The 20,728-nt window shown below is 41.7% G+C and overlaps 1 long non-coding RNA gene across 2 annotated transcripts in view; it reads right to left on the bottom strand.

Moving 5' to 3' along the window:
* Positions 1 to 20,728, bottom strand: part of LOC142745210 (uncharacterized) — a 133,254-nt gene that overhangs the window by 32,593 nt on the left and 79,933 nt on the right. The window contains exon 4 of one of the 2 annotated variants that reach the window (XR_012881679.1): positions 1,177 to 1,323. This is a non-coding gene — a long non-coding RNA (uncharacterized LOC142745210). Of the gene's footprint in view, positions 1 to 1,176; positions 1,324 to 3,408; positions 3,479 to 20,728 lie in introns of those variants that run through there. The other variant, XR_012881680.1, reaches the window with a different exon arrangement.

Raw genomic sequence — 20,728 nt, 5'->3', positions numbered from 1 at the left:
TACCAAAGTTAATGCGCAGATGGTGCAAAGTGAAAATATTTTTTTTTCACAAATATGCCATTTCAGTGCCCAATATGTTATGCCCAACTTGTGCCACTGTAGACACACACCCTATGACATAATAGTATGAATCGTGGCAGGAAGGGGTTAACAAGCAATTGTTTGATCGCTGGTACAATACATTGCAATACTTATGTATTGCAGTGTAGTTACATTTTTACGGGCTCCTATTAAGCCCTTATTAGGAGCACATAGATGCCAGACCTGGGGGCCTTCATTAGGCCCCCGGGCTGCTGTGACCACCATCGGGAACCCCACGATCTTGTTGCGGAGAGGACGATAATGATGGCGGGGCCCCTCTTTCTAGTGGCCTCGATGCATCAGTTGCTATTGACCACAACATCTAAGTGGTTAAATGGCCAGGATTGGAGTTCTCTCTGATCCCGGTCTTTACATTGAAGTGTCGGCTGTAACATACAGCCAACAACTGCTGGGTATGGAACGGCCTTTATGCAAGCATCATAAATACTCTACATATATCAATGACAGCATGTAGCTAAGTGAAGTACAAAGGAGGCTACACCCACATGCAGATTAAGTAGATGATAGGACCTGGGCTGTTCCTCAAACTTGGGTTCCCACCAATACCCTGTCTTTAGTTCGCACCATGTTTCTGTGCTAGCAAGTTTAACTCTGGTTAAACAGTAAGCCCTTGTTCTGCCTGTATGTACAACTGGTTATTTCCATTCTTGTCAAACAGGTAAATTCCTACACAGTCTGAGGGTGTCAAATCATCGCTGACTTATCAGACTGTGTAGGGACACATCCTTTTCACAAGGGGTATGGTAAAATCCAATTGTCAATAAGGCTAGGGCTACACAGAGACTTTTTATAGCGCTACTTGGTCGAGTGACAGCTATAGTCCACAAGATTGCATGCAACTCAATGTATTGCTTGATACTGCAGCTACAGCTTCATATTTTAAGTAAATTAGTGGTGCTACAAAGAAATCTCCACGCAGCCCAGGCATGACTCATTTCTGGTAAGTATAAGAGAGGAACGGAATATCACTGAGTTCTAAGAAAAAAAATTGTTATCTCATGTGCTATACAGGTATTTACTAAAACAGACATGTCAAGAGAGCCCGACAGGTCCTCTTTCAATCTGGTGACTCACAGGTGACGTGTTTTGTCTGATTGGAGTTGTTCTCTTTCCTGTTTTTCTCCATCGAGCCCAAACCACTATGACAACTTCTCCTGTCCACTGAAGAGTTTGCTGCTGATACATCTTTGGCTTCTTACTTCTGCAGCCCATCCCCAGCTTCTGTAGCAACACAAATAAATTCGGACTGAGATCAGACCCCTAATATTAATCCAGAGCCCAAACCAGACTCCTAAATTAATCCAGACCCTAGACAAGATTCCTAAATTAATTCAGACCCTAAAATTAATCCCCACCCCTTAATTCAGACCCCAAACCCCCAAATAAATTCAAACCCAAGAGCAGGTCCCTAAATATATTCAGACCTTAGAGTAGACCTCTAAATTAAATTTCCAGACCAGACTAGAAATAATATTTAGACACCAGATTCCTCCCTATATTTACCCTCCTTGTTCCTGGGCTCCTATTCAGCTCAAGGTGCCGGAAGTGTCACTACATCCTGTCGCTGGATGGTGTCAAGAGCCAGTGCAGTGGTGCCAGAGAAAAAGAGGAACCCGGGAGCGGGGAGGGTAATTGTTATCAGCAGTTAATTGTTGGAACATATGGATAACGGCTGATTGTGGCAGATTAGAAGATAAGTAATTTGGGTTGCTATGGGCCCCCAGGAGCCTTGGTCCCTGGCAGCCACCAAAACCATTCATATTTTAATCCGTGCAACTGTTACTACTGGTGATCATGGTTGGGCCTAATTTATTAAAACTGTCTAAAAAAAAGTCCTTGTTGTCTTTAGCAACTAAAAAGAGCTCCACTTTGATTTCCTAAATTGTTCTGGAAAAATGAAATCTGCACTTTGGTTGCTAGACGTCAAGACCAGTTTTTCTGTTAGACAGTTTTGATAATTTAGGCTCATTGGGTCTATTACGTGACATGATCAACATTCTCACAGGAAGTCAGGGGGAAGGTATTTTATTGATCATTAAATTGCACAAAAGTGATTTTGCAATTTGAACTAGGCTTTAATGGAATTTATGAACTTCAAACAATAGGACAAACACAGGTCAACCCTAAAATTTAGGGCTCCCAGCAAATATGATTTTTTTCAACATTTGTTCACTTCTAATCTTTACTATTTGACTTATTGACATACTTTATATAATCATTCCTTTCCATATGAATGCCATGATTGTAATATATACACTGCCTATTATATAATGCATAATGCAAATGATAGAATACCAAAGGAGCTGAATAACTGTGCTCACAATAGTAACGTGCAGTACATATTTTTGGTCCCTTTAGTCATACCTTGAACATGACACATGTCATCATTTTATAAATTGGCTCTCTTTGTGTTTCGTTCTAGTTCAAAGCTCATGAGACAGAACTGTAAAGAAGCTGTCTGTGAATGGAGCACTCAGATGTGCAAAATTAGTGTGCATGAAATAGATAACAGACTGAAAGAATAAAAGTTTTCACAGATTTGTCCACTTCCTGGGGTTTAGATAATATTGGCAGATGTTAGGTGTAAAAGAAACATCTGCATGCATAATAATGAGTGTTACTAGAATTTAAAATGACAACTGTATCAAGCTCAGATGCTGTTCAGCTTCCCCATTTGTGCCGATTTGCATACAAATTAAATAAAAACAAATATTTGGTTTTCAGAATCACTTGACAAATAATCTGTGGGGGTTTGTCACAACAGGGCTGAATATACTGGCTGTTTGACAGATTATGTTTTGAAAATATTATTTAGTTAGCCATGCTGTTATCAAGCAAAACGAACAATTTCCTTTTGCATTTGGAAATAGAAAAAACAAGACAGTATCAAATAAATACAATAACACAAATTGTAAACAATGAGACAAATATTTATTGTTGTTTTATGCTGATAATTTCTTTTGGAATATGGGTTTAGTGATGCTGCTTATAATAATACAGTTTATGGATGATAAAACATTTGACAAATTTATGACGTGTTTGATTATGTTATTCAGATTGTGAAAGGAAGAATGCATGATGTACTGGTAATATCAAATATGTGTGAATCATTTATATGACTTTTCTTTAACCATATTTGTTGCTAAAATAAAAACAGATCGCACAATTGATAATGTAGTCAGAAATACTGCTTAATCTAATGCTTTGACAGAGTTGGGGAGTGGATCAACTTTTACAAGATCCTACTGTAAGTATCAAACAACGTGTTAAAAGGGGTCCAAGTAAAAACTGATGAGGAACATAGTGATGAGAACAGTACGGAGCTCAGGTCACCAGTTGAAAGGGAGAATCCAGAATCTTGTTGGTATCTTTTTGACTGTAGTACCACAATGTATGATCATGGAATAAAAGAAAGCTGTGATTAAATTAAAGTGGTACAAAAACAAACCTGAACTAGAGCATAAAAACACATATCATCTAGAATTGCTTTAGTCTCATTAAAGCATTGGAATCATTTAAGAAGAATGAGACTACTTTTTCTTGGACTTTAACCTTTTTTTTTAATTTTAAATGGCAAGTAGACTGAAGGTTGTTGCGTTCTGTGAATATATTTCCAGGTTATAGGGCCCCTTTGAGCAACTTATGTTTTCCGGTGCAAAAAAAAGTTATGAAATCTCTATGCATAATTCTTAAAATAATTATTAAACAGGACACTTACCATGTGTCGTGTATGTGATAACCCTTCCCAATTTCTAAGGAAAAGTCGACTATCCAATTAAAAAATCTAAATGGTACAGGGACCTATTTAATTGTGTTTAAAACAGTTATTATACAGTTATGTACTGCAGCAACTTTTAAGATTCCTTGCAAAGCTCAGCTTTACATACCAGGATTTCTATACAGAAATGTTACTTTTTTTTTTTTGCAAGCTTGCCATAAAGTGCTTATGCAAATTAAATGCTATCTTCCCTTGACTCCCTTTCTTCCTTCAGATAATTGTGTAGACTGTATGGATAACTAGTTTAGCAATGACAGTTTTGCATATTTACATAATACAGAAGTACAGTAGGTTATTGCTTTTCATTGAAACTTGTCTGTAAAGAAGTTCTCTTTGATATATTTGGACATTGAGTAAAATAATTGGGATAGAGCTGAGTAAAAATAAAGACAACCACTATTGTGACATCAACACAGTAGAACACAATTCAACACAATATAACTATACAGTGAAGGAAATAAGTATTTGATCCCTTGCTGATTTTGTAAGTTTGCCCACTGTCAAAGACATGAACAGTCTAGAATTTTTAGGCTAGATTAATTTTACCAGTGAGAGATAGATTATATATATATATAAAAAAAAAAAAAACAGAGAATCACATTGTCAAAATTATATATATTTATTTGCATTGTGCACAGAGAAATAAGTATTTGATCCCTTTGGCAAACAAGACTTAATACTTGGTGGCAAAACCCTTGTTGGCAAGCACAGCAGTCAGATGTTTTTTGTAGAACACAAGAGAAAGAAGGAGTCAGAAACTATTGAAAAATATATAAATTGCCAAAGGCATAGAAAAATACAAATTTTATTGGACAATACAAATAACATGATTAAAAATAGACTACAAATCAGAAGAACTGTATATCTCCAATGGTATAGGAGGGGAACTAGGGTCACAGTAGTAGAACAAATAACAATACAGAGAACAACTTCTATCAGTCGCTTTAGGTAGTTACAATGTAGTTAATACAAAAAGAGCGAAGGTTGTCTCCAGACATAGACAGATACTTCTAATAACAGGTAGTGAGAAAGGCACACAGTGGTAAACAGAGAAAATCTCCATATGGTCACACCTGTTATCTAAATAGACATAGGGTATTTAGACTGAGCCTGTCTTAAACACAAGCAGAAAATAAGTGTATAAATAAATATGTAGATAGTATTACAGGTATTGAATTTGCAGTAAAACCAGCACTAGTACTAACCCATCTAGTTCCACGGATGTAGTAACTCCCAGGTGTGGAGAGACCCCAACGCGCGTTTCGCGTGGATGGCTTTTTCAAGGGGTGTGACCATATGGAGATTTTCTCTGTTTACCACTGTGTGCCTTTCTCACTACCTGTTATTAGAAGTATCGTTTTTGATGATATGTAGTAACACTGTATATGTCTGGAGACAACCTTCGCTCTTTTTGTATTAACTACATTGTAACTACCTAAAGCGACTGATAGAAGTTGTTCTCTGTATTGTTATTTGTTCTACTACTGTGACCCTAGTTCCCCTCCTATACCATTGGAGATATACAGTTCTTCTGATTTGTAGTCTATTTTTAATCATGTTATTTGTATTGTCCAATAAAATTTGTATTTTTCTATGCCTTTGGCAATTTATATATTTTTCAATAGTTTCTGACTCCTTCTTTCTCTTGTGTTCTACTTGATATTGATTGGAGTTTCTATTGTTACTGGGGAGTTCAAAAATCCGCACTTGCTGGTGACTTAGCCCACATATTTTATAGTCCCATGAGATATATGTTGGCAAGATGTTTTTTGTAGTTTATGATGAGGTGTGCACACATGTTAGATGGAATTTTGGCCCACTCCTCTTTGCAGATCATCTGTAAATCATTACGATTTCGAGGCTGTCGCTTGGCAACTCGGATCTTCAGCTCCCTCCATAAGTTTTCGATGGGATTAAGGTCTGGAGACTGGCTAGGCCACTCCATGACCTTAATGTGCTTCTTTTTGAGCCACTCCTTTGTTGCCTTGGCTGTATGTTTCGGGTCATTGTCGTGCTGGAAGACCCAGCCACGAGCCATTTTTAATGTCCTGGTGGAGGGAAGCAGGTTGTCACTCAGGATTTGACGGTACATGGCTCCATCCATTCTCCCATTGATGCGGTGAAGTAGTCCTGTGCCCTTAGCAGAAAAACACCCCCAAAACATAATGTTTCCATCTCCATGCTTGACAGTGGGGACGGTGTTCTTTGGGTCATAGGCAGCATTTCTCTTCCTCCAAACACGGCGAGTTGAGTTAATGCCAAAGAGCTCAATTTTAGTCTCATCTGACCACAGCACCTTCTCCCAATCACTCTCAGAATCATCCAGATGTTCATTTGCAAACTTCAGACGGGCCTGTACATGTGCCTTCTTGAGCAGGGGGACCTTGCGGGCACTGCAGGATTTTAATCCATTACGGCGTAATGTGTTACCAATGGTTTTTTTGGTGACTGTGGTCCCAGCTGCCTTGACATCATTAACAAGTTCCCCCCGTGTAGTTTTCGGCTGAGCTCTCACCTTCCTCAGGATCAAGGATACCCCACGAGGTGAGATTTTGCATGGAGCCCCAGATCGATGTCGATTGACAGTCATTTTGTATGTCTTCCATTTTCTTACTATTGCACCAACAGTTGTCTCCTTCTCACCCAGCGTCTTACTTATGGTTATGTAGCCCATTCCAGCCTTGTGCAGGTCTATGATCTTGTCCCTGACATCCTTAGAAAGCTCTTTGGTCTTGCCCATGTTGTAGAGGTTAGAGTCAGACTGATTAATTGAGTCTGTGGACAGGAGTCTTTTATACAGGTGACCATTTAAGACAGCTGTCTTTAATGCAGGCACCAAGTTGATTTGGAGCGTGTAGCTGGTCTGGAGGAGGCTGAACTCTTAAAGGGAATGTGTTGCCAGAAAAACATGTTTTTTTTTTTTTAATTAAACATTTAGTGTGTAGGTGATTAAACATTGTTCTAATTTATTTTTTTTTTTTCACGAGTCAGGAAATATTATAAATTAATTCTAATTTATAATATTTCCCATTGCTGGTCACTAGATGGAGCTATTCCCAAAATTGCAGCATTGCAAAATTGGGTAAAAAGCCCTCGCTCTAGTGAGCTCTCAGCATCCCCCCTCCTTTATCCTGGCTAGTGCCGGGATAAACGAGGGGTTTGAACGGTCTAACCTCCTACACTGTGTGTCGCCATTTTTTGAGCTAACACACAGTGTAGTAGGTTTACATACAGTAGTAAACGTACACAAACACGAACATACATTGAAATCTCTTACCTGCTCCTGCCGCCGCGGCTCCCTCCGGCCCGTCCGCTCCGTCTGCTGCCGCTGGTCCAAGTGCACAAGTCCGGAAGCCGCGACCGGAAGTAGTAATATTACTGTCCGGCCGCGACTTCCGGTCCACAGGAAAATGGCGCCGGACGGCGCCAATTTCAAATTGGACTGTGTGGGAGCGGCGCATGCGCAGTTCCCACACAGAAGGCGTACACAGAAGTGGATGGGACGGGACCCGTTCGCAGTCCCTATGGGACTGTGGCTGCCGTATTCCATGTCTGTATGTGTCGTTAATCGACACATACAGAAATGGAACAAAAAATGGCAGCCCCCATAGGGAAGAAAAAGTGTAAAAATAAGAAAAAGTAAAACACAAACACACAAATAAATATAAACGTTTTTTAAAAAGCACTAACATCTTTAACATATTAAAAAAAAAATTGTGATGGCACTGTTCCTTTAATGGTTGGTAGGGGATCAAATACTTATTTCTCAGTGCACAATGCAAATAAATATATATAATTTTGACTATGTGATTTTCTGGTTTTTTTTATTTTTTATATAATCTATCTCTCACTGGTAAAATTAACCTAGCCTAAAAATTCTAGACTGTTCATGTCTTTGACAGTGGGCAAACTTACAAAATCAGCAAGGGATCAAATACTTATTTCCTTCACTGTAATATCATAAAGACATATACACAGTTTATTGTGACACAATCAAAGTGAAACACAGGTTATAAATGAAGGAACAGTTGTGTTTCATCATTAACCCCTTAGAGACACAGCCCATTTTTTCAAAACTGACGTGACACTTTATGTGGTAGTAACTTTGTAATGGTTTTACTTATCCAAGCGATTCTGAGACCGTTTTCTCGTGACAAATTGTTCTTCATGTTAATGGTAAAATGTGAGCGATACATTTAGTATATATTTGTGGAAAACACGAAAATTGAGAGAAAATTTGAAAAAAAAAAAATATTTTTCAAAATGTTAGGGTAAGTTCACACGTAGAGTAAATACTGCAGATTTTCCGCAACGGATTTTGTTGAACAAATCTCATCCACACACTGCGTAATACTGAGTGGAAAAAACGCTCAGAAATTGACCTGAGGTGCGGATTTTTAAGTCCGCAGCATGTCACGTGTATTTGTGTAAACGCTGCCTATTTGTTGCGGGTTTTTCTCGTTGAATTCAATGGGGAGGTAAAACCTGCAAGAAATAGCAGATGTTGCATTTTTTTGCGGCGAAAAAGCAGCGATTCCGCCACAAAAAACGCAACTCAGAAAAAAAAAATCTTATACTAACCCAGAATTCTGTGTTTCTGCATCCAGGCCGGTCTCCTGGGATGGTGTTTCATCCCATTTGACCGCTGCAGCCAATTTTTATGCACTAGTTCCATTTTAAAGTGGCTTTGAAGTGACTATATATTAGAAATCCCCCATAAGTCACCCCATTTTAAAAACTGCACCCCTCAAAGTATTTAAAACAGCATTTAGGAAGTCTCTTAACCCTTTACTAATTTAATTGTTTTGTTTATGCAGAAATACATGTTTAATTCATTTTTTTCTGTAACACAGAAGGTTTTACCACAGATACTCAAATAAATGTATTGCCCATATTCTGCAGTTTTTAGAAATGTCCCACATTTTGCCTTAGTGTGCTACTGGACTTAAACATAGGCCTCAAAAGCAAAGGAGCACCTAGTGGATTTTCGGTCCTCTTTTTTTATTAGATTATATTTTAGTTACCATGTCACGTTTGAAGAGGTCTTGTGGTGCAAAAACATAGGAAACTCCCCCAAAAAGACACCATTTTGGAAACTACACCCCAAGGAATTTATCTAGGGTTATAGTAAGCATTTTGACTCGACAGGTTTTTTTTTTTGCTGAAATCATTGAAATTAGACTGTGAAAATGAAATTTTTCAAATAAAATGAAGCTTTAGCTCAGATTTTTTTATTTTCAAAAGGAATAAAGGAGAATAAGCACCCCAACATTTGTAAAGCAATAACCCATATGTCGTCATAAACTGCTGTTTGCGCACACGGCAGGGCTCAGAAAGGAAGGAGCGCAATTTGGCATTGGAAGTTCAAATTTAGCTGGAATGGTTTTTGGGTGCCATGTTGCAATTGCAAAGCCCCTGAGGGAAAAAACAGTGGAAAGCCCCATAAAGTGACTTCATTTAGGAAACTATACCTCTCAAGGAATTCATATAGAAGTACAGTGAACATATTAACCCCACAGGTTTTTTTGTTGAATTCATTTGAATTGGGCCATGAAAATAAAATCTAAATTTTTTTTCAATTACATGTAGACTTTTGTCAATTCCACAAGGGATAAAGGAGAAAAAGCACCCTAACATTTGTAAATCAATTTCTCCCGAGTACGGTAATACCCCTTATATGGTCATTAACAGCTGTTGGACACACGGCAGGGCTCAGAAAGGCAGAAGCGCTATTTGGCATTAGGATTTTGCTAGAATGGTTTTCGGGCACCATGTCGCATTTGCAGAGCCCCTGAGGTAACAGTACAGAGGAAACCCCTTAAAAGTGAATCCATTTTGGAAATTACAACCCTCAGGACATTCATCTAGCTGTGTAGTGAGCACTTTGACCCACAGGTGTTTCATAGATTTTATAAGAATTAGACAGTGAAAATGAAAAAAAAAAATTTTCTTACAAAAATATGTCGTTTTAGCTCCAAACTTTTCATTTTTGCAAGGAGTAAGTGGATAAAAATAATCACAAACATTTTTTACTCAATTTCTCCTGAGTACAGCAATACCCCATATGTGGCCCTAAACTGCTCTTTGAGCACATGGCAGATTGAAAGGTGCGCCATTTGGCTTTTGGAGCGCAGATTTTGCTGGATTGGTGTTCGGGCCATGTCGCGTTTGCAAAACCCTTGAAGTACAAGTACAGTTTGGAAACTACACCCCTCTATGCATCTATAATTTTCCTGGACATATGACAGGACAGGGGCATAGCTAAAGGCTCATGGGCCCCGATGCAAAGGTTCTTCTTGGGCCCTCCCAAACTTCAACATGGCAAACAGCCCGCAGTACTCAGCTGCATCGCTGGGTCTCCTAAGTGACCCAACGATGCAGCACTAGCAGCCAACGGCGTCACTAAGGTCTTGAAACTTCAGAGGAAATAGCCCCAATACATATATATCCCCCAAAAAATGTGTGTGCGTGTATGTATATGTGTATATAGGAGACCACTGGCGTAGCTATAGGGGTCGCAGCGGTCGCAATTGCGACCGGGCCCCGAAGCCAGGGGGGTCCACGGCCCCCGGCACCACATCAATAAAAAGTTACTATAGTAACTCGGGCTGCGAGCCCCTGTTACTATAGTAACATACTTTACTTACCTTCCTGTTTCCGGATCGCAGCGGAGGTCCTGACGTCAAGCGCTGTGCGCAGCGCATGACGTCACAGCGCTATGCGACGCGCACAGCATCGAGACGACAGAACTCCCGCCGCGGCCGAAGAGGAAGGTAAGCTTAGCCCTGACTGGCGGCGTCCGACTCCCGGGACCCGCCAATCAGCTGTTTTGAAGGGGCCGCAGCACTCGTACGAGAGCTGCTCCCCTTCATTGCTGTCACTTTATTCCGGTCACACTGTGAATCCATGTCGGCGATTCACAGTGTGGGCGAGTAGTGAAATGTAGGGGAAGCAGCTCTCATACGAGTGCTGCGGCCCCTTCAAAACAGCTGATTTGCGGGTCCCGGGCGACACATCAGCTATTGATGGCCTATCCTGTGAATAGGCCATCAATGTTTAGGGACTGCACAACCCCTAAGCCTACGATGTAGCAGGCTTAGGGGGCCCATGAGACAGGATCACAGATTGTGTGATCCTGTCTGCTGGGCCCTGTATCTAAGCCAATCACATGGTAGGCTTAGATACATGGCCCATGCGTGATCCTGTCTGCTGGGCCCTGTATCTAAGCCAATCACATGGTAGGCTTAGATACATGGCCCATGCGTGATCCTGTCTGCTGGGCCCTGTATCTAAGCCAATCACATGGTAGGCTTAGATACATGGCCCATGTGTGATCCTGTCTGATGGGCCCTGTATATAAGCCTACCACACTGTAGGTTTAGATACAGGGCCCCAGCACACAGTAATCTTATACTGTATAAGATTACTGTCTGCTGGACCCTGTATCTAAGCCTACGTTGTGGTAGGCTTAGATACAGGGTCCCACAGAAAGTATCACACATGGGTCCTGTATCTAAGCCTAACACACGTGTTACTAATCGTTTTTGGTGTGTTTTCTTACAGGTTCGGTCGTTGGACTACGTCGGATTCCAGGACTACTTCGATGACAGCTTTTTATATTATCAATAAAATGGTTAACGAGGGTTGTGTGGGTTTTTTTTTTATTTCAATAAAATATTTTTTCTATGTCTTTGTGTTTTTTTTTAAACTATATTACTACCGCCTTAGTAATGGCCGCCGGCTGATTGACAGCATCCATTGCTAAGGCGGGGCTTAGTGTTAGCCGATGCAGAGGCTAACACTAACCCCCTTTATTACCCCGGTACCCACCGCCACCAGGGGTGCTGGGAAGAGCCGGGTACGATCCAGTACCTGACCATCTGTAGTGATGGTCGGCCACTGGGGTGGCCGCAGGCTGGTATTATCAGGAGGGAAAGGCCAAAAACTGTGGCCCTTCCTACCCTGGTGATGCTAGGCTGCTGCTGCTTTATTGTATCTGGCTGGTTATGAAAAATGGGGGGAACCCCACGTCATTTAAAAAAATAAAAAAATAATTGGAAAGAACGATGTGGGGTCCCCCCCAATTTTCATAACCAGCCAGATACAACACAGCAGCAGCAGGCAGCATTACAAGAGTGGGAAGAGCCACTGTTTTTGGCCTTCCCCAGCCTAATACTACCAGCCTGCGGCCACCCCGGTGCCTGCCCGTCACTACAGATGGTCGGGTACTGGTTTGTACCCGGCTCTTCCCAGTACTCCTGGTGGCGGTGGGTACCGGGTAATAATGGGGGTTAGTGTAGCCTCTGCACCGGCTAACATTAAGCCTCGCCTTAGTAATGGAGGTTGTCAATCAGCCAGCGGCCATTACTAAGGCGGTGATAATAAAGTTTAGAAAGATACAAGCACATAGAAAAAATATTTTATTGAAATAAAAAAACACAACCTACATTAACCATTTTATTGAATCCGAAGTCCAAGAACCGAACCTGTAAAAAAAACACAAACACACAAAAATAATCAGTAACACATAAAGAAGCAAAATTATTATTCTTATCTATCCTGGGTCAAGCGCTGGAGACGCAATGTCAGCGAGCAGAGTCCTGTATCTAATCCAATCATGTGTGATACTGTCTGCTGAGCTGTGTATCTAATCCAATCATGTGTGATACTAGTCTGCTGGGCCCTGTATCTAATCCTATCATGTGTGGTACTGTCTGCTGAGCCACTGTATCTAATCCTATCATGTGTGATACTGTCTGCTGGGCCACTGTATCTAATCCTATCATGTGTGATACTGTCTGCTGGGCCACTGTATCTAATCCTATCATGTGTGATACTGCCTTCTGAGCCACTGTATCTAATCCTATCATGTGTGATACTGTCTGCTGAGCCACTGTATCTAATCCTATCCATAGTTTATAGGGTCGTAGTGCTATAGATATGCTATGCTGTCTCCTATACACACATATGTATTGGGGCTATTTCCCCTGACATTTTAAGCCCTGAGGGTATGTTCACACGGCAGCGTCTGTTACGGCTGAAATTACGGTGCTGTTTTCAGGAGAAAACAGCACCGTAATTTCAGCCGTAATGGAATGTGCAGGCGTCTTTCGCTGCGTCCATTACGGACGTAATAGGAGCTGTTTTTCTATGGAGTCCAAGGAAAACGGCTCCATTTACGTCTGAAGAAGTGACAGGCACTTCTTTGACGCGGGCGTCTTTTTTACGCGCCGCCTTTTGACAGCAGCGCGTAAAAAAAAATGACCGTCGGCACAGAACATCGTAAGACCCATTCTAATGAATGGGCAGATGTTTGCCAACGCTTTTGAGCCACATTTTCGGACGTAATTCAATGCTAAAACGCCCGAATTACGTCCGTAAATAGGGTGTGTGAACCCAGCCTTAGTGACGCCCCCGGCTGCTAGTGCTGCATTGTTGGGTCACTTAGGAGACCCAGCGATGCAGCTGAAAGCTGCGGACCGTCGGCCATGAGAAGTTTGCGGGGGGGGGGGGGTGGCCCAGTAAGAATTTTTGCATCGGGGCCCATGAGCCTTTAGCTACGCCCCTGTAGGAGACAGCATATCTATAGCACTACGACCCAATAACTATGGAAAGGATTAGATACGTTGGCTCAGCAGACAGTATCACACATGATATTATTAGATATAGGGCCTAGCTCACTGACATTGTGGGTCCAGCTCTGGACCCTGGAAAGGTAACTATAGGAATTGTTTTGCTTTTTAATGTGTTACCAGTGGCGTAACTATAGGGGTCGCAGCGGTCGCAATTGTGACCGGGCCCTGAAGCCAGGGGGGGACTGCGCCCCTCCTGCACCACATCAATGAAAAGTTACTATAGTAACTGGGGCCTATGTAATACAATACACGGGCCCCCGTTACTATAGTAACTGACAGTACTTACATTCCTCCTTCCGGAGCACAGCAGCAGTCCCGACGTCACAGCGCTGTGCGCAGCGCATGACATCAGAGCGGTATGCGCTGCTCACAACATCCAGACCCTGGAGGGAGTCAGCACCTCCGTTGCGGCTGAAGAGGAGGGTAAGTGTAATACCACTGTCTGCTGGAGCTGATAATTTGGGGTCCGACAATCAGCTGTTTTGCAGGAGGTGCAGAGCTTGTACGAGATCTACTTTCCCTTCATTCCGGTCACTTTCTCACACTGAACCGCCGACACAGACGTGTCAGCGATTCACATTGTTAGCAAGTGAAGTAAATTAAGTGGAAGCATCGCTTGTACGAGTGCTGCACCCCATTCAAACAGCTAATTGGTGGGGGTCCCAGGAGTCGGACCCCGACCCATCAGCTATTGATGGCCTATCCTGAGGATCGTTGCATGTCCAACAAAAAATGGAAATGACAGCAAGAGGCAACCAGAGGCGAACCCCTGCACAGATGGATTGTCTGATTGAAAGAATGGTGCGTAGTGATCCATTCTGTACTGCAAGTGAAATTAGACGTCACATCCCAAGCCTAGGGCGGCAACCAGTGTTGACACAAACCATCAGAAGGCATTTGCACCATATTGGGCTATGAGCCAGAAGTCCAGCTAGAGGTGTTCCATTAACCACACACCACTGCTGTCATTGGCTATCATAGTTCACAGCAAGACAGCGATGGAGGCTGGAATGGAAGTCTATTCACTTCAGCAGTGAGTCCCACTTTTATCTCGCATGCAAAGATAGCCGGAGATTGATCTGGTGAGCACGTGGGCAACGCCATGTAGAGAAATTACCAATGGAAAATCATGCCGTTCCTACTCCTGGGATTATTGGTAGGGGTGGCATAATGTACAGTAGCTGCACCCATCTAGTCTTCATTTCAAGTACACGAACAGCTCAGCGTTACATTGACTTGGTCGTAGAACCAGTGGTACTTCCATTTGTCCAAAGTGTCACAGAAACCATTTTTTAACAGGACAACACTAGGCCGCATGTTACATGTGCTACTGTGAGCAGCCTGCATGGCCTTAATGTGCTACCATGGCCTGCAGCATCTCCGGACTTGTCTCAGATCGAGCATGTCTGGGATGTCATTGGTTGGCAATTGCAGAGGGAGATGCCAGTCAGTCTTGATGATTTGCATGCCCAAGTGCATTTAGCATGGCATAACATTCCTCAGGCAACTATTAATAACCTCATTGATAGCATGCCAAGGTGTGTAAGTGTGTGTATTTCTGCGTGTGGCGCTCATACTCGTTATTGAATAAATCAAGATGTTTGGAATATTTTCTTTACATTTTTTTATCATTTGCATATCATTAACATGTTTATCGATCCTGTGATTTACACAATTCCAAAACTTTTCTTTCTTGGTGTTGCATTTTCAATGTTGAGGAGTGTAGAAAAAGATGGGCCACTGTGATATAATCAAAATAGAACACTGCTTATAAAAAAGACACAGGCCGATGTGACATCATCAAAATAGAATATAGTTGATACAGTGAAGGAAATAAGTATTTGATCCCTTGCTGATTTTGTAAGTTTGCCCACTGTCAAAGACATGAACAGTCTAGAATTTTTAGGCTAGGTTAATTTTACCAGTGAGAGATAGATTATATTTAAAAAAAAACTGAAAATCACATTGTCACAATTATATATATTTATTTGCATTGTGCACAGAGAAATAAGTATTTGATCCCTTTGGCAAACAAGACTTAATACTTGGTGGCAAAACCCTTGTTGGCAAGCACAGCAGTCAGACGTTTTTTGTAGTTCATGATGAGGTTTGCAAACATGTTAGATGGAATTTTGGCCCACTCCTCTTTGCAGATCATCTGTAAATCATTAAGATTTCGAAACTGTCGCTTGGCAACTCGGATTCTTCAGCTCCCTCCATAAGTTTTCAATGGGATTAGGGTCTGGAGACTGGCTAGGCCACTCCATGACCTTAATGTGCTTCTTTTTGAGCCACTCCTTTGTTGCCTTGGCTGTATGTTTCAGTTTTGCTGTTTAGAGGAGCTATAAAACTGACCTTCCTTTGAGCTAGTTGGGAATCTGGAGCATTACATTTGTGGGTTCGATTAAACTCTCCAAATGGCTAGAAAAAGAGAGCTTTCATGTGAAACTCGACAGTCTATTCTTGTTCTTAGAAATGAAGGCTATTCCATGCAAGAAATTGCCAAGAAACTGAAGATTTCCTACAACGGTGTGTACTACTCCCTTCAGAGGACAGCACAAACAGGCTCTAAAGAGAGTAGAAAGAGAAGTGGGAGGCCCCGCTGCACAACTGAGCAACAAGACAAGTACATTAGAGTCTCTAGTTTGAGAAATAGACGCCTCACAGGTCCTCAACTGGCAGCTACATTAAATAGTACCCGCAAAACGCCAGTGTCAACGTCTACAGTGAAGAGGCGACTCCGGGATGCTGGCCTTCAGGGCAGAGTGGCAAAGAAAAAGCCATATCTGAGACTTGCTAATAAAAGGAAAAGATTAATATGGGCAAAAGCACACAGACATTGGACAGAGGAAGATTGGAAAAAAGTGTTATGGACAGACGAATCGAAGTTTGAGTTCTTGGATCCCACAGAAGAACATTTGTGAGACGCAGAACAACTGAAAGAATGCTGGAAGTGTGCCTGACTCCATCTGTCAAGCATGGTGGAGGTAATGTGATTGTCTGGGGTTGCTTTGGTGCTTGTAAAGTGGGAGATTTGTACAAGGTAAAAGGGATTTTGAATAAGGAAGGCTATCACTCCATTTTGCAACGCCATGCCATACCCTGTGGACAGCGCTTGATTGGAGCCAATTTCATCCTACAACAGGACAATGACCCAAAGCACACCTCCAAATTATGCAAGAACTATTTAGGGAAGAAGCAGGCAGCTGGTATTCTATCTGTAATGGAGTGGCCAGCGCAGTCACCAGATCTCAACCCCATAGAGCTGTTGTGGGAGCAGCGTGACCGTATGGTACGCAAGAAGTGCCCATCAAGCCAATCCAACTTGTGCGAGGGGCTTCTGGAAGCATGGGGTGAAATTTCTCCCGATTACCTCAGCAAATTAACAGCTAGAATGCCAAAGGTCTGCAATGCTGTAATTGCTGCAAATGGAGCATTCTTTGACGAAAGCAAAGTTTGAAGGAGAAAATTATTATTTCAAATAAAAATCATTATTTCTAACCTTGTCAATGTCTTGACTTTATTTTCTAGTCGTTTTGCAACTCATTTGATAAATATGAGTGTGAGTTTTCATGGAAAACACAAACTTGTCTGGGTGACCCAAAACTTTTGAACGGTAGTGTGTGTGTATATATATATATATATATATATATATATTAATTAAAAAATAAGTCTTTAAAGGTGTACATAGCCATTAAACTGTGACTAAACTTTTATAATGTCATACTGACATGTCAGAAGCTTTAATTGGTGGGGGACCGAGCACTGAGACCCCCACCGATCGCTAAAACAGAGCAGCTGAAGTGCTTGTGTGAGCGCTCAGCTGCATCGTGTCTGTTTGGCTATTTCCAGAAATAAATGTAACTGAGTACGGACTCAATACAAAGTCTATGAGCCCGTACACAGATACATTTATTTCCGGAAAAAGCTGAACAGACACGAAGCGGCTGAGCGTTTACACGAGTGCTTCAGCTGCTACGTTCTAGCGATTGGTGGGGGTCTCCGTGCTCGGACCCCCACCAATCTAAACTTCTGACATGTCACTATGACATGTCAGAAGTTTGCCGAACGTTTAGCTACAGTTTAAGCTTTTTTTCAATAAAATAGTTAAAGTGAATTGTGTGGAAGAGTTATTTCAATAAAACTTTTTTTTATGTCTCTGTTTTTGAATACTTCATTACCGCCTTAGTAATGGCAGCTGTCTGATTGCAAGCGTCCATTACTAAGAAGGTGCTTAGTGTTAGCCAGTAAAAAGGCTAGAACTAACGCCCTATTATTACCCCGCTACCCACCATCACCAGGAGTACCGGGAAGAGCTGGGTACGATCCAGTACCCGACCATCTGAAGTGAAGGGTACTGGGGTGGCCGCAGGCTGGTAATATCAGGCTAGGAAGGGCCAAAAATCATGGCCCTTCCCACCCTGGTGATGCTAGGCTGCTGCTGCTTTATTGTATCTGGCTGGTTATGAAAACTGGAGGGGATCTCACATAATTTGTTTTTTCAATTTATTTTAAAAAAATGACGTGGGGTTCCTCCTATTTTTCATAGCTAGCCAGATACAATAAAGCAGCTGCAGCCTAGCATCACCAGGGTTTGAAGGGCCACGTTTTTTGGCCCGTCCCAGCCTGATAATACCAGCCTGATAATACCAGCCTGCGGCCTAACCGACTCTTCCCAGTATCCCTGGCGGCATTGGGATCCGGGGCAATAATAGGGGTTAATGATAGCCTTGTTACTGGCTAATGCTTAGCCCCAGCCATAGTAATTGAACACTGTCAATCAGACAGCAGTCATTACTAAGGCCATAATAAAGTATTAAAAAAAACAGACATAAGAATTTTTTTTTATTGAAATCAAAACTCCCCCATGCAACCCTCTTTCACAATTTTTATTTTATTTTTTAAAGTAGATAATAGAAGTAGTCCAATGAATCTATGACGTAGTCCAAACGGTCCAGCGGAACCTACCAAAAAAAAGTTAGCAGTATAAAATTTTAAAAAAACTTACATTTGCCACAATAGAAACCTCTGCTCCGCTGTTTGCTCTTGTAGGCCACAGCCTGGTTTAGACCTGAGGCCTACAAGAGATCGGGAGCACGCTGATGACGTCAACTGCCCGACACGATGACGTCACTGGATCATGCCGTCCACGCCGGGCCACTGAACTCAGTTAAAAGTCAATTAGGTAATAAAAAGGGGGCATAGGAGATGTGTTAAACGATTTTCAGTGTTAACCCGTTAGTGACCGGCCCATAGTCTTTTTACGTCGGTCACTAATGGGCCTTATTCCGATGCCATAGACTTTTTACGTCGCGGCATCGGAATAAGTAAACAGAGCAGGGAGCTGTCAAATCTCCCTGCTCTCAGCTCCCAGAGGCAGCTGAGGGCTGGGGGCATCCCTGCTCTGCCGGGTGAGATCGATATTAGTATCGATCTCACCCGTTTAACCCCTCAGATGCGGTGCACAATAGCGAGCACCGCATCTGAGTGGTTTTGGAGAGAGGGAGGAGGCTCCCTCTCTCTCCCACCGACACCCGGCGATAAGATCGCCGAGTGTCTGTGTTTCCCATGGCAGCCGGGGGCCTAATAAAGGCCCCCAGGTCTGCCTGGAGCGACTGCCTGCTAGATCATGCCAGAGGCATGACCTAGGAGATGCCTGTCCGTTTTAAACGGACAGGCAGTAATACACTGCAATACAAAAGTTTTGCAGTGTATTATAATAGCGATCGGAGAATCGCATATAAAAGTCCCCTAGTGGGACAAATAAAAAAGTAAAAAAAAAAGTTTAATAAAGTTAATAAAAATAAAACGTGGGAAAAATGAAAAACCCACTTTTTCCCCTTACAAAATGCTTTACTATTAAAAAACCAAAATAAAGTTAAAAAGTTACACATATTTGGTATCACCGCGTCCGTAACTACCCCGACTATAAGGCTATTACATTACTTAACCCGCACGGTGAACGCCGTAAAAAATTTAATAAAAGATGACGGAAAAATTGCTGTTTTCTGTGAATCCTGACTTTAAAAAAATGTGATTAAAAAGTGATCAAAAAGTCGCATCTACTCCAAAATGGTACCAATGAAAACTACAAGTCTTCCCGTAAAAAAAAAAAGCCCTCATACAACTGAATCGGCGAAAAAATAAAAACGTTACGGCTCTTCAAATATGGAGACACAAAAACAAATCATTTTGAAAAAAAGCGTTTTTACTGTGTAAAATTAGTAAAACATACAAAAACTATACAAAGTTGGTATCGTTGCAATCGTAACAACCCGCTAAATAAACTTATTGTGTTATTTATACCACACGGTAAACGGCGTGAATTTAGGACGCAAAAAAGAGTGGCGAAATATCAGATTTTTTTCTATCCCCCCCCCAAAAAAAGTTAATAAAAGTTAATCAATAAATAATATGTACCTCAAAATGGTGCTATTAAAAAATACAACTTGTCCTGCAAAAAACAAGACCTTATACAGCTATGTCGACGCAAAAATAAAAGAGTTATAGCTCTTGGAATGCGACGATGGAAAAACGTAAAAATAGCCTGGTCATTAAGGTCTAAAATAGGCTGGTCATTAAGGGGTTAATGCTTCGTTGCTGATCTATGATACTAAAGTAATACAGTAAGTAGAGTTCTTTAAATCTTTTCTATACCTCAAACAGCACTTTAGCAAATAAACAACAAATGTTTTCCTATTTAATTTTTTTTATATATTGCGTGTTTGTTGTGTAAAGCTAGTAATGAGAAAACTCTGATAGATTGGGGGGGGGGGCATCTTTTTATAGTTCGCCTCATTCAGCAGAGGGGCTAGGTTCACCCCTGCCATGCCGAATCCCATACCTTCCCCCTTCCACTTTCCTCAACCATACATTTTGAACTTTGTCCTCAGCAGTTCCACTATGACTGACTAAAAGGGGACTATATAATGTTGTTACTTGCTGGAGAGGCTCTGGCTTAAGCCACCTCCCTTTAGGAATGTGGTAATCCAATGGTGCCCTTCAAGGCCGCTTTTCTGTTTGCCTTTTGGAGAGTCTTCGAAAAACCAGACAGTACTTACTGTCATTTGAATTAGCTTGGAACAATAAAGCTCTGCTTGCGGAATTCTATGAAGGTTTATCGAGTTAACTTCGGTCAATGGATTGTCTATTCTGCAGGGACAGGTCTTAGTTAAAACGGTTCCAGTGCGGCTTCAATTTGGGGTCCTTTATG

Source organism: Rhinoderma darwinii, chromosome 1 (assembly GCF_050947455.1).
Source record: "Rhinoderma darwinii isolate aRhiDar2 chromosome 1, aRhiDar2.hap1, whole genome shotgun sequence".
NCBI lineage: Eukaryota > Metazoa > Chordata > Amphibia > Anura > Rhinodermatidae > Rhinoderma > Rhinoderma darwinii.
Note: the sequence above shows the minus strand (reverse complement) of the source record. Positions and strands in the feature narration are given on the sequence as shown.